This window comes from Felis catus, chromosome E1 (genome assembly GCF_018350175.1).
Source record: "Felis catus isolate Fca126 chromosome E1, F.catus_Fca126_mat1.0, whole genome shotgun sequence".
Lineage (NCBI taxonomy): Eukaryota > Metazoa > Chordata > Mammalia > Carnivora > Felidae > Felis > Felis catus.
The window spans coordinates 14,372,633-14,386,631 of NC_058381.1; the positions used below are offsets into that span (position 1 = coordinate 14,372,633).

The following is a 13,999-nucleotide window of genomic DNA, read 5'->3' on the forward strand; positions in this document are numbered from 1 at the left end:
TGTACACCTAAAAATTGAATTTTACTGAGTGTAAATTATTCCTTAATAAACCTGACTTTTTTTTTAATGTTTATTTATTTTGAGAGAGACAGAGAGAAAGAGAGAATGCATGCAAGTGGGGCAGAGAGAGAGAGAATCCCAAGGATGCTCTGTGTTGTCAGCACAGAGCCCAACTCAGGGCTCATTCTCATGACCCTGGGATCATGACCTGAGTCAAAATCAACAGTTGGATGCCGAACCCACTGAGCCACCCAAGTGCCCCTAAAACTTGACTTTTATAAATGGAACAAGAGAGCGCCTGAGTGGCTCCGTTGATTGAGCTGGACTTCGGCTCCGATCATGATCTCACAGTTCAGTTCCAGAGTTTGAGCTCCGAATCTAGCTCTTTGCTGTGCTATCAGCACAGAGCCTGCTTCAGATCCTGTCCCTACCTCTCTCTGCCCTTCCCCTGCTTGCGTTTTCTCTCTCTCTCTCAAAAATAAATAAACTTTTTTCTTGTAAATCAAGTTTGTTAGGGCGCCTGGGTGGCTCAGTAGGTTAAGTGTCTGACTCTTGATCTCAGCTCAGGTCATGATCTCCCAGTTGGTGAGTTGGAACCCTGCGTCAGGCTCTACTCCGAAGGTGCAGAGTCTGCTTGGGATTCTGTCTCTCCTTCTCTCTGTCCTTCCCCTGCTTGTGTGCTCTCTTTCTCTCTTGCGCAAAATAAGCAATAAATAAACATCAAAAAATAAAAACATTTAAAAAATAAATAAATAAAAATCAAGTTCGTTAAAAAAAACAAACAGTTAACCGTAGAATTAGCATATGGTCTAGTAGTTCTACCTTTAGGTACATACCCAAAAGGAGTGAAAGCAGGGACTCAAACAGACATAGCAGAGTTACGCACATTAGCCAAAAGGCAGAAACAATCCAGATGTCCATCAAAAGATAAATGGATCGACAAAATGTGGTGTTTACATACAATGGCATATCATTCAACCATAAAAAGGAAGGAAATTCTGATACAAGCCACTATACAACATGGGTGAGCCTTGAAAACATGCTAAATAAAGTAAGCTACATGCAAAAAGGACAAATATTGTATGATTCTATTTACATGAGTTACCTAGAATGGGCAAATTGACAGAGACCGGAAGTAGAGTAGTGGTCACGGGGTGGGGGAGGGGGAGGGAAAGAGGAACGGGAGTTATTGTTTACTGGGTACATAGTTTCTTTTTGGTGTGATGAAAAAGTTCTGGAAGTGAAAAGTGGCGATGGTTGTACAACATGGTGAATGTACTTCGTGCCACTGAATTGTTCACTTAAAAATGGTTTAAATGGTAAATTTTATGTTATCTCTATTTTACTACTGCCTCTAAAAAAGAGCACAGGTGGAGCTGGGTTTGAATTTGGGCTTTGCCATGTACCAGCTGTAATTCCTTGGGTAAGTTATGCAAACCCACTTGGATATGTTAGAGTAGCCAGGTTGTGCTACAGCTCAAACCAAAGCAACAAAACAAAACACCAAAATATTGGTAGCACAGTAAAGATTTCTTTCTTATTTACATTGTATATCTGATATGCGATACGGATGGTGGAAGACATGGGGGGCTCTGCTCTGAAATACTCTCAAAGTACCAGGTTGATGGAAGCTCCACCACCCTGTGCATTACCTCATCTGGACACCACCCTTCTAGGCACCATGCAGGGAAGGAGAAGAGTGGGAGAATCATGCACAGGCTTTACTTTGCCAGCACCTTCGGTCCCACCCAACTGCAAGGGGCTGGGACATGCGGGAGAGCAGGTAGAACTTGGGATGAGCAATGCTGTCTCAGTCATACTTCTCAGTGCTTCGATTTCCTCATCTAGAAAATAAGCATAGGAATTTTAAAAATTACGGTATAATTGGCACATAACATTATATTAATTCCAGGTGCAACAACATAATGATACAATATTTGCATAACTACAGGAAAATTTTAATCTCAGGTTGTTTTGAGGATAAAATGATATGATATATGTAAAGCACTTAGTATACATAGTGAACATTCATTAAGATATTATGTTTCAAGGGGAGCCTGGGTGGTTCTGTCGGTGGTTAAGCGTCTGACTTTGGCTCAGGTCATGATCTCCTGGTTCGTGGGTTCGAGCCCCACATCGGACTCTGTGCTGACAGCTCAGAGCCTGGAGCCTGCTTCGGATTCTGTGTCTCCCTCGCTCTCTGCCCCTCCCCCACTCATTCTCTCTCTTTCTCTCTCTCTCTCTCTCTCAAAAATAAACATGAAAAAAATTTTTTAACAGTTATGTTACAAAAAAACTAAAAATAGGACTACCATACAACCCAGCAATCTCATTTCATACCCAGAATGAAATGAAAGCAGATGATCGAAAAGATATCTGCACACCTATGTTCATTGCAGCGTTATTCACAATAGCCAAGATTTGCAAACAACCTAAGTGTCCATCAAAGATGAATGGATAAAGATGTGGTTCATATATACACAATGACATACTATTCACCATAAGAGAAAAGGAAATCCTGCTAGTTGCAACATGCAGAGAGCTTGAGAACATTATGCTGAATGAGATAAGACAGAGGAAGACAAATACCGCATGATATCCTACATTTGTGAAATGTTAAACAACAAAAAGCCTCAGAAAAAGAGTGGAATGGTGTTTACTAGAGACTGAGGGGTAGGGGAAAGGGCAAGATGTTGTTCAAGGGTACATGCTTGCAACTAGCAGATAAATAAATCCCAGAGATCGAACACACAGTATGATACACAAAGCTGTATTATCAATGTTAAATTTGCTAAGAGCCTAGATCTTAATGTCCCCACCACTAGAAGAAACACTTATGTGACGCAATAGAGGTTATTAGCTGAGAACGGCAATCATTGCAATTTCAACTATGAAATCGGTATGTTGTGTACCTTAAACTTACACAATATTATATGCCAATCGTATCTCAATTTAAAAAGTGTTATGTTCTGGGGAGCCTGGGTGGCTCAGTCGGTTAAGCGTCTGATTCTTGATTTCAGCTCAGGTCTCAATCTCCCTCTCTCTCCTCCTCCTCCACTCGCCGAGCACGAGCTGTCTCTTTCTCAAAATAAATAAATAAACTTAAAAAAAGGAAAAAGGGTTATGTTCCATCCAGCTCCATAATTTTATCCTGAGGATCGGGATCTGCTTTGAAAGTGTCTGCTATTGGCCTCCAGATATACGTAAGCAACCATTTGCCTCTGTCTCAGCAACGCTGTGTTTTAGTCAGAGCTCTTTTGGGTTTTCAGAACATCTCCCCCTCTGTTTATTTGTAATCTCTTTTTTCCTTGTTTATTTGTTAATATTCTTGGTGCATTTTTCTACTGCTGTATCTACCTTTTCCTTGTTGATTAGTAACAGATTATTAACCATTGGTCTATTGCATATGTTGCAAATATTTCTCCCAGTTTGTCATTTGTATAGTAACTTTGAATGTGGTGAGATTTGGCATAAAGACATTTTTATGTTTGGGGTTATTTTTGTTTGTTTGTTTTTTTGTAGTCTGAACTATTAATCTTTTCCTTCATGTTTTCCACCCTTAGGGTCATATTTAGAAAGTCTTCCTGCTCCCCCAGATTATAATAATGCTCAATTTATTTTCTTTCTGGAATGTTTATGGTTTCACTTTGCACATTACTTTGCATGTGGTATGGGGTAGAAATAGTAACAGCTAACATTTATGAGGCACATTTTATGTGACAGGCACCATGTTTTTATTTTTCAACACCCATTACTTTTTTTAATCCTCACAATGATGTACTTGTTTTTATTACTTTGTTTTTAAATCTGGGCAAAATGAAGTTTAGGGAGGTTAAGTATCTTGTCTGCAGTTACACAACTAAACAGCGGCAAAACTGGCATTCAAACCCTACGTCTATCTAGTTACACATCTTAATTATCACGGTATATATTTTCTACACTTGATTTGAGCCAAAAGGCCGAGAAGCAATTATCGCTGTATCTATTTTCTAATTCCCTCCCCCAAAATCATTAGCCAATTTTGCAAATACATTTTGCTGTGAAATTCAGCATCTCCCTCACCGATGGGAATGCCACTCTTACCATCAAGTTTTTGCTAAGTTCTTGGGTCTATTTCCTCCCTTTATGTCCTTTCTATTGATTGTCCTGTCCATCCTAGTGCCAGTAACATACTCTTATGGCGACTGCTGCATTATTTATACATTGTACTACCTGGGAGGCCAACTCATCTCTAGATGCTCTTCTTTCCCAAGGTTTTCTGATCTTTTCTTCACTATTTATTCTTTTGGAAAAATTTTAGAATTATGTCGCCACGTCTGCAAGAAATTCCACTGAGAGTTTTGCTGAAAATAGCGGGGGCTGGGGAGGCCTTGCATGACGAGAGTAGAGTTCATCAGATTCCTCAGTTCATAGTACACATGGTCTGTGTAAGGCATGTTAGCCCTCCCTTATTCTTAACATTAACCCACAGTTATGTGTTTGAAATGCGCCTCTGGATGTGTTAATGTATGTATATATTCTCGTAAAATACATACGGCTGTTTTGTGCAGATGTTTAAATTGACAGAATAGTAATGGTCTAAGGATGGTTTTGTTTTATTTCTTTGCCCAATACTGTTTTTATGACCTGCTCATGCTGCTGCACGTACAGCTAGTTCACAGGTCCACGGCTGAAGACCACAGGATGCCCCCCAGTATTTCACTAGTGACAGACACCTTGGATGTCCTCAAATCCTCCTTTTCACAACAGAGCTGCAGCGAATATCCTTGTATGTGATCCCTTATAGACCTGGAAACTCTCTGAAGTACATACCCTGGATTGGGACTGCCGGTTGTTGATTCTGCATCTTTGACGTCCTCAATTCTGCTAGATTTCCTTCCAGAATATCTGTACCAGTTTGTACTCCCATAATGACACGGGAGGATTTTCATTTCTCTGATTCTCCCCATCACTTGCTGTTTTTTAACTCTCCAATTTTTGCCCCTGATAGGTATAAAATGATATCTCATTGTTTTAACTTGCATTTCATTGATTACCAAGGGAGTTTGAACATCTCTTCTTATTCTTGTGAATTATTTGCATTTCCCCATCTGTGAGGTACCCATTACTCTAGTAACCCATTACTTTAGTGGGTTTCCTGTCTGTGTGTCTGTGTGTGTGTGCGTGTTAACTGTTTTTTATTTTAAGTACAATTACTCCTCAATGTGGGGCTTGAACTCATGACCCCAAGATCAAGAGTCACACACTGTACTGACCAAGCCAGCCAGGCACCCCTTTTCGTGTTCTTTTAGCGGTCACATATAGATATTCAATTCCCTGGAGTAGTAGGTAATAGGAATCATACTTTATTTTTCTCCAAATACTGAGACAGTTTTCCTGATAACATCTACTGGGAAATTCATCCTTTCCATATTGACTTGTGGTGTCGTCTTTATCTGATATCAAATTCTTATAGATATATGGGTCTGTTTCTGAGCTCTCAACTCTGTTGCTCTGGTTGATCCATCCATTCCTGTAGCATTGCCATTCTGGTTTTATGACTATTATAGTATATCATAAAATGTGATTGAGACAATCCCCTCTTGTTGCTTTGTCTCTAAAATTAATTTAGGTATTCTAGCAAGAATACGTTTGTTCAATTTCTCAAAAAATTCGGATGGAATTTTGGTTTAGTTGGAATTGCATTTAATTTATAGGTAAATTTTGGGAGAATTGACTTTTAAAGTAGTAAAAGTCCATAAATTTTAAAATAAAATAAAACTAGGGGCTCTGGCTGGCTCAGTCAGAGGAGTGTGTGACTCTTGATTGCAGGGTCATGAGTTCAAGCCCCACATGGGATGTAGAGACTACTTAAATGAAACTTAAAAAATAAAATAAAATAAAGGGGTGCCTGGGTGGCTCCGTCAGTTGAGTGTCCTATTTTTGATTTTTCTCAGGTCATGATCTCACAGTTCGTGGGATTGAGCCCCGTGTCTGGCTCAGCCCTAACAGCACAGAGCCTGCTTGGGATTCTTTCTCTTCTTTGTGTGTCCTTCCCCCTGCTCTCTCTCTTTCTCTCTCTCCCCCAAAATAAATAAACTAAACTGAACTAAAATAAAATAAAATAAAATAATAAGGTTCATAATAAAGTTCTGCTGTTCCTCGCTCTATCCCTCCCTAACCCTAAGTTCCATTCCCCAGAAACTACCACTTGTATCTTCTTAGCTCCTTCTTCTGCTATGTCTCTCTATACCTCTAAACAAGATATTTACACTGTCATTTTTAAGTATTCCTATTTAAAAAATTTTTTCTAATGTTTATTTATTTTTGAGAGAGAGAGACAGACAGACCATGAGTGGGGTAAGGGCAGAGAGAGAGAGGGAGACACAGAATCCAAAGAAGGCTCCAGGCTCCATGCTGTCAGCACAGAGCCTGATGCAGGGCTCGAACTCACAAACTGTGAGATTGTGACCTGAGCCAAAGTCAGACACTTAACCGACTGAGCCACCGAGGCGCCCCTTAAGTATTCCTATTTAAAATTTTTTTTTTCAACGTTTATTTATTTTTGGGACAGAGAGAGACAGAGCATGAACGGGGGAGGGGCAGAGAGAGAGGGAGACACAGAATCGGAAACAGGCTCCAGGCTCTGAGCCATCAGCCCAGAGCCTGACGCGGGGCTCGAACTCACCGACCGCGAGATCGTGACCTGGCTGAAGTCGGACGCTTAACCGACTGTGCCACCCAGGCGCCCCAAGTATTCCTATTTTAGATGTTACCTACTGACCCCTTACTATAGAAATAAAATTTTGCTCCATTTTATAGCTGATAGAGACGTGCAGATACACACTCACATACACATCTTCCCAATATAGTTTTATTACATTTTAAAAAATCGGCACTCAGTGCTTATCTTGTTATAACCATGTAATGTTGTTCACAGCTGAGCCGTATTGTATGCTATGTCCTTTCTTTGACAACTTCGTATTTTCCCTGGCATTAAAAATGACCTCACTTAGTTTGTTTTTCTAGGTACCTATCACATGCTCCAAGTCTGCAGAATACCTCTAAAACTGCTCTCCATCTAAGTGAAACACAGCTGTCTTGGTAATGCTACCACTGAAAGTTTCCATCCTCCTGCTCCAACATAGATCAGTTACTTCGAAGACCTCCTGAAGCACTATTATCCCGGACTTCCTCACATGTCCACCCTTGGTCCCTAATGTATGCTGGACATAGCATCACTCTGCCCCTCTTTTTCTCTTTCACTTACAAGTACTCTTGTGATTACGTTGACCCACCCAGATGATCCAAGATACTCTCATCTCAAACTCCTCAAAGTAATCACATCTGCAAAGTCCCTTTTGGCATGAAAGGCAACAGTCATAAATTCTGGGGACTAGGGCATGGACATCTTTGGGAGCTATCATTCTATCTACCACACCTTCAAATCCTTATACTTCTAATTTTCAAATTTTTCCTGTTTTGTTGGTAAAGACACAAATTGTTGATCACCAATAGCATTAGTAGGTACCCTTGTTTTATTCCTGATCTTAAAAGGAATGTTATCTAAAGTTTCTCTGTTATGTATTATGTTTGTACATTGTAGATGTTTGATGGATAAGCAAAGTTATGGAAGTTCTGTTCTAAGATTTCTGGGAATTCTTGTGATAAACAGGTATTGAAGTTTATCGAATTATTTTCTGCATTTATTTAGATAATCCCATGCTTTACTTTATTTAGTTTGTTAATCAATTACCTTGCTAGGTTTTCTAATGCCATATCATCTTTATATTCCTAATTGATCATGATGTATTATTACTTCTACATACAACTGGATTTTGTTAGTTAATATTTTATTTAAGAGTTTCATATTTATGTTCCTAAGTGACATAGATCTTAGTTTTTTTGTGGTGTGTGTGTGTGTGTGTGTGTGTGTGTGTGTGTGTGTGTGTTTTAATTGTCATCATCTGAATTAGAAACATAGTGTAGGAGCCTGGGTGACTCAATAGAGCATGTGACTTTTGACCTTGGGACCGTGAGTTTGAGCTCCACATTGGGTGTAGAACTTACTTTAAAACAAACAAACAAACAAACAAACAAACAAACAAACGTACGTAATGATATTGAGCCCTAAGATGAGTTAAAAAGTTTTCAGTCTGTTTTCTAATTTCTGGAACAACTTGTTTCTATTTTGTTTATTTTATCTTATTACTTTTATTTAGTTTTATTCTTGTGTCTATTATTTTAATATTTGATAGAACTCACCTGCAAAACTGTTGGAATCTGGATTGCTTCAGGAGGGTAAAAGTAGGTAGAGGTGTTTTATTACCTGTTTTTGTTTTTGTTTTTTTTTACTGATGCTTATTCTACTCAAGTTTTCTATTTTTCTTATAACAATTTTATCATTTTAGATTTTGCCAGAAATGTATTTACTTTTATCTAGTTATAAAATTTATCAGCACACATTTATTTATAATATTCTTTAATTATTTGTAAAATATTTATTGTGGCTGTATTATTTTCCCTTTTATGTTTTTATTTTATCTGTATCATCTCTTTCATGAGCAGTCTAAGCAGAGATTTTGTAGTATTAAAAAAACCTTTTTTTAACATCTTTTATTTTAGGGGGTAGGCGTCGAGGGAGAAAGGGAGAGAATCTTAAGTAGGCTCCGTGCCATCAGTGCAGAGCCTGATGTGGGGCTTGACCTCACTACCATGAGATCACGACCTGAGTAAAATCAAGAGTCAGACACTTAACTGAGCCACCCAGGCGCCCCTATTATTTTTTCTTAGGTAGGCTCCACGCCCAGCACAGAGCCCAATACAGGGCTTACTCATAACCCTGAGATCAAGACCTGAGGCTGAGATCAAGAGTTGAGACCTAACAGACTGAGCCACCCAGGTACCCCTAGTATTCATATGTTTTGAAAAACCATCATTTGTTTTTTATTAATCTTCTCTCTTGTGATAACCCATTTTATTAATCTATTATCTTTGCGTTCCTTCTTTCTTGTTCCTTTGGGTTTACTCTGTTACTTTTTTCTAACATCTTTTATTTTTTTAATTTTTTAAAAATTTTATTTATTTTGAGATAGAGAGTATGTGTGTGCACATACAAGTGGTGGAGGGGCAGAGAGAGAGAGAGAGAGAGAGAGAATCCCAGGCAGGCTCTGCTCTGCTGATGTGGGGCTCAAACTCATAAACCATGAGATCCCGACCCGAGATGAAGTCAAACGCTTAACCGACTGAGCCACCCAGATGCTCCTTAGCTTATTTACTTTCTAATAAATGTACATAAAACTAAAAGGCTACATATTTTCCTCTATTTATTTAACTACGTTCTGTATATTTTGATGTATATTGTTTTGTCATTCAAATCTAAGTATTTCATAAATACAAATTACAATTTTCCTTTTGACACAAGATGCATTTAGTGGTATAAATTTTAGTTTTCAGACATGAGCATCTTTTATGTTATCTTTTTACTGATTTTTCTTTTTATTGCATTCTGGCCAGAAATCTTAGTATATGTGATATTGAGGTTTTCTTAAAGACATGATACCTTATTAGTGTTGCCAACATTCCTAGTGTGCTTAAAAAGATCGTATACTTTTGAGGGTGTTATTTTGGGGAGAGGCTTGTACATATAATACATATATTACCATATTTATTTATTTATACACATATACTAGTTTGAGTTGATTAACTACTTTATCCAAATCATCTGTATCCTTACTTATTTTTTTCTGCTTGAATTACGAGTTCCTAAGTGGTGCTGATGTATCTGTTAGTGATTGTAGTTCTGCCAGTTATTACTTTATAGAATTTGAGGCTATATAATTAGGTGCACGTATGTTAGTAGTTATGATGTCTTCTTGATCTATTGTCTCTTTCTGTTCTTGTTTGCCTCTTACTATCATTTTTTTCCCCTTGAACTCTGTTTTGTCTATATTAATATTAATATTGTTATCATGGCTTCCCTTTGTTTCATATTTCTATGTTTAACTTTTTTTATTCTTGTACTTTCAACTTACAGTATTATTTAAAAAAAAAAAAAAACTTTGGGGCACCTGGGTGGCTCAGTCAGTTAAGCCTCTAACTTCAGCTCAGGTCACGATCTCATGGTTTGTGAGTCCGAGCCCCACATTGGGTGAGCCCCCTCTGGGCTGCATGCTCTCTCCCCTTCTTTCTCCCCCTCTCTCTCTCTGTCCCTCGTGGAATTTTCTCTTTCCCTCTCTCTCTCTGCCCCTTATTTACTTGTGCTCTCTTTCTCTCAAAAATAAACAAATAAATAAATAATAAAAAAATAAGTCTTTTGTGGATAGCACTTGCTTGATTTGTTTGATTTAATACAACTTGATTTAATACAGCTACAATCTCTTTTGATAGATGAGTTCAATACATTTATAGTTATTACAAATAAATATTTATATTATAAATAAATTATTTCTGCCTCTTAATTTGTATTTTCTTTTTTTTTAATGTTTATTTATTTATTTTGAGAGAGAGAGAGTGAGCAGGGAAGGGGCAGAGAGAGGAGAGAGAGAGAATTCCAAGAAGGCTCTGCACTGTTAATGCAAAGCTCAATGGGGGGTTCGATCTCAAGAACCTTGAGATCATGACCTGAGCAGAAATCAAGAGTCGGATGCTTAACCTACTGAGTCACCCAGGTGCCCTTTAATTTGTGTTTTCTACTTATCATATTTCTTTTTTTCTTCTTATTGTTAGTGCCTTATGTTGTATAGACTGAATTCTCTATTGTTGATTTAGAAGATACATCTATTGGGGCAATTGGGTGACTCAGTTAAGCATCCTACTTTGGCTCAGGTCATGATCTCACTGTTCAGTGGGTTTGAGCTCCGCATCAGGCTCTGTGCTGACAGCTCAGAACCTGGAGCCTACTTCAGATTCTGTGTCTCCCTCTCTCTCTGCCCCTTCCCCGCTCCCACTCTGTCTCTCTCTCTCTGTCTCAAAAATTAAAATAAATAAATAAATAAACAAATAAATAAATAAATAAATGATACATCCATTTTTATTTTCCTTGTGGTTACCCTTAAATAGCACAGTGCTAGCAAATCTTTTCTAGTTGGTTCTTGGGGGTGGGAAGGATGCCCTGATTTGTAGTGTTTTCCAATTTCTACGGTATAAATACTCCCATCATGGCCAATTTGAGGCTTCCAAAATGACATCACTGAACATGGAGTTGGGAAGAGTGGTACAACAGCACACCATTATATATTTAATATATGATTAATAATATAATAACATTATATTATATCCCACAAGCTAGATGAGCCAGTCCAGCACACCTGTGCACCTAAAATAGTAAAATCAAAGCTTATATTTATTTTCCCTGACAAATTTTGAGTTTTATTGAGGTATAAGTGACATACAAATAAGATGCACATATTTAAAGTACACAATTTTGTAAGTTTTGACATGTGTGTGTGTATGTGTGTGTGCATGTGTGCGTGTGAAAATATTACCACCATAGGAGTGCCTGGGTGGCTCGGTCAGTTAAACAGCTGACTCTTGGTTTCGGCTCAGGTCATGATCTCCCGGTTTGTGAGTTTGAGCCCAGTGTCGAGCTCTCTGCTGACAGCTCAGAGCCTGGAGCTTGCTTCGGATTCTGTCTCCCTCTCTCTGCCCCTCCCTCATTTGCACTCTGACTTTCTCTCTCTCTCTCAAAAATGAATAAACAAACATTTTTTAAAAAAAGAAAAATTACCACCACTAAGCCTATCAAAATTTTAGGCTGGAAAGAAAATCAAAATGTCTACTACACTTTGATACAGAATTTTCGTTTCTAAGAATTTTTGCCACTGAAAATATCTACTTGCTGCTACAAGAAGAAAGTGAATTGTCTGGGCAGCAAAACCAAGAGGTAGCCATTAAAGGTCAAGTAGGAAGAGAACCTGTACGAAGGAAGAATCACTTATAAAATCGCTTCAATGGCAGTTATCTCTTGCTGCATTGTAAACCACCCCTAAACTTACTGGCTTGTTCATGATTCCATGGGTCAGCGACTCAGGCTGGTATCATCTGGGCTGTTCTTCTGCTGGTCTTGTCTGGAGTCATTCATCTGTCTGTAGTCATCTGGGATCTTAAATGGGACTGATGGTCGAAGGTGGCCTCACCCACTTGTCCACAGTTGGCCAGTTGGATACAGGCGGCCTGCTGTCCGGCGTCCTTAGTTCTCCTGCATATGGCCTCTGTGGAACTTGCTCGGGTTTGTTCACATCTCAGTCTCAGGGTTACGGACACAGACGAAAAGGGGCCAGCCCTTTTGTGCAAGCGGCTCTTAAGCTTCCGCTTGCATCACATTTGCTAACGTCCATTGGCCGAGCCCAGATTCAAGGAGTGAAGGACTAACTCCCACCCCTCGACGGGGAGTGCAGAGTCACTGCAAATGGACTGGCGGGTAGGATGGGAAAAATTATTGCAGCCATCTTTGTAAACAAATGACCACCCCTACCACCTACTCAATATGTTTTTTATTTAGTAAATATCATGTGCCATATGCTAGGACCTAGTGAGAAGACAAAACATTTTCTGTCCTCAAGAAGGTCTAATGTAGGGAAGAACACACAGACAGCTAAGCTAACAGCACAATGCGGTGCAATTGGAGCCACAACAACGTTTAGAGGACACCATGCAAGCAGGTGGGGGACGCATGAGGCACACTGGGTGACAAACATAGGCAAAACTGCCTGGTGGAACTGACTACCAAGGAGTCTTGCGACCCTCTCTACTGTGACTTCTCAATGGGTAGAAAGGGAGTGGGAGGATGAGGGGAACGCTGAGAAACGAAGTCAAAGACCTACCAACTTCAATCAGCTTTCAAATTCCAATCAGCTTCCTTTCACGCATTAAACATGGAATCACAAAATTAAGACAGAACTCTGAAGTCGAGCAGAACAAAAATATGACAAGGCCATTTTTCCTGAGGCTCCCCAGTCTCCCAGATCACATTCTTCATAAAAGATCACATTCCCAGTCTCATCAGATCACATTCTTCATAAAAGATCCTTTGTGGAAGTGATTTTCCCAGATTGAGGTTGTGGACAGAGTGCCTACTGCTCACAGCTTTGGGTCTGGAGCACAGTCTTTTTCATTCATTCTCAGGAATGCCACCTGTCACATGTTTCCGGAAGAAGGCCATGATCAGCATCATGGCCAAAACGCCCTAGAAGACAACAGAAGAACAGCACTGAAAATGTAACAATGAGGGGCACCTGGGTGGCTCGACCAGTTAAGTGTCCGACTTCCACTCAGGTCATGATCTCACAGTTCATGTGAATTCCAGCCCAGCATTGAACTCTCTGCTGTCACGGTGGAGCCCACTTCAAATTCTCTGTCCCCTTCTCTCTCTGCCCCTCCTCTGTTCATGCTCTCTCTCCCTCTCTCTCTCTCAGAAATAAATTAAAAAACATTAAAAAAAATTTTTAAATGTAATGATACAAAGTACATGGTTGGTGCTCAATGAATGATTCTAATTTTTTAAAAATGGGGGGGGGGGCGCCTGGGTGGCTCAATTGGTTAAGCCTCTGACTTCATCTCAGGACATTATCTCGTGGTCCGTGGGTTGGAGCCTCATGTTGGGCTCTGTGTGGACAGCTCAGAGCCTGCGGCCTGCTTCGGATTCTGTATCTCTCTCTATCTCTGCCCCTCCCCCACTCTCTCTCTCTCTCAAAAATAAATGAGTTAAAAAAAGTTTTTGGGTTTTTTTTTTTCCAACGTTTTTTTTTTTAATTTATTTTTGGGACAAAGAGAGACAGAGCATGAACGGGGGAGGGGCAGAGAGAGAGGGAGACACAGAATCGGAAACAGGCTCCAGGCTCTGAGCCATCAGCCCAGAGCCTGATGCGGGGCTCGAACTCGCGGACCGCAAGATCGTGACCTGGCTGAAGTTGGCCGCTTAACCGACTGCGCCACCCAGGCGCCCCATGCTAAGCATTTTTTTAAGTATTTAACACATAACTAACTCTATGAGTTAGGTACAATCATTTTTCTTGTTTTA

At 39.6% G+C, this 13,999-nt stretch overlaps 1 long non-coding RNA gene across 2 annotated transcripts in view; it reads right to left on the reverse strand.

Annotated features, from left to right (window-relative positions):
* Window positions 1-750: 750 nt before the first annotated feature.
* The window catches only part of LOC123381995, a 53,504-nt gene continuing 40,255 nt past the window's right edge, over window positions 751-13,999 (reverse strand). For both annotated transcript variants that reach the window (XR_006589691.1, XR_006589690.1), the window contains exons 3-4: window positions 11,976-13,165; window positions 751-1,844 (exon numbers count right to left, since the gene is read on the reverse strand). This is a non-coding gene — a long non-coding RNA (uncharacterized LOC123381995). The remainder of the gene's footprint in view (window positions 1,845-11,975; window positions 13,166-13,999) is intronic.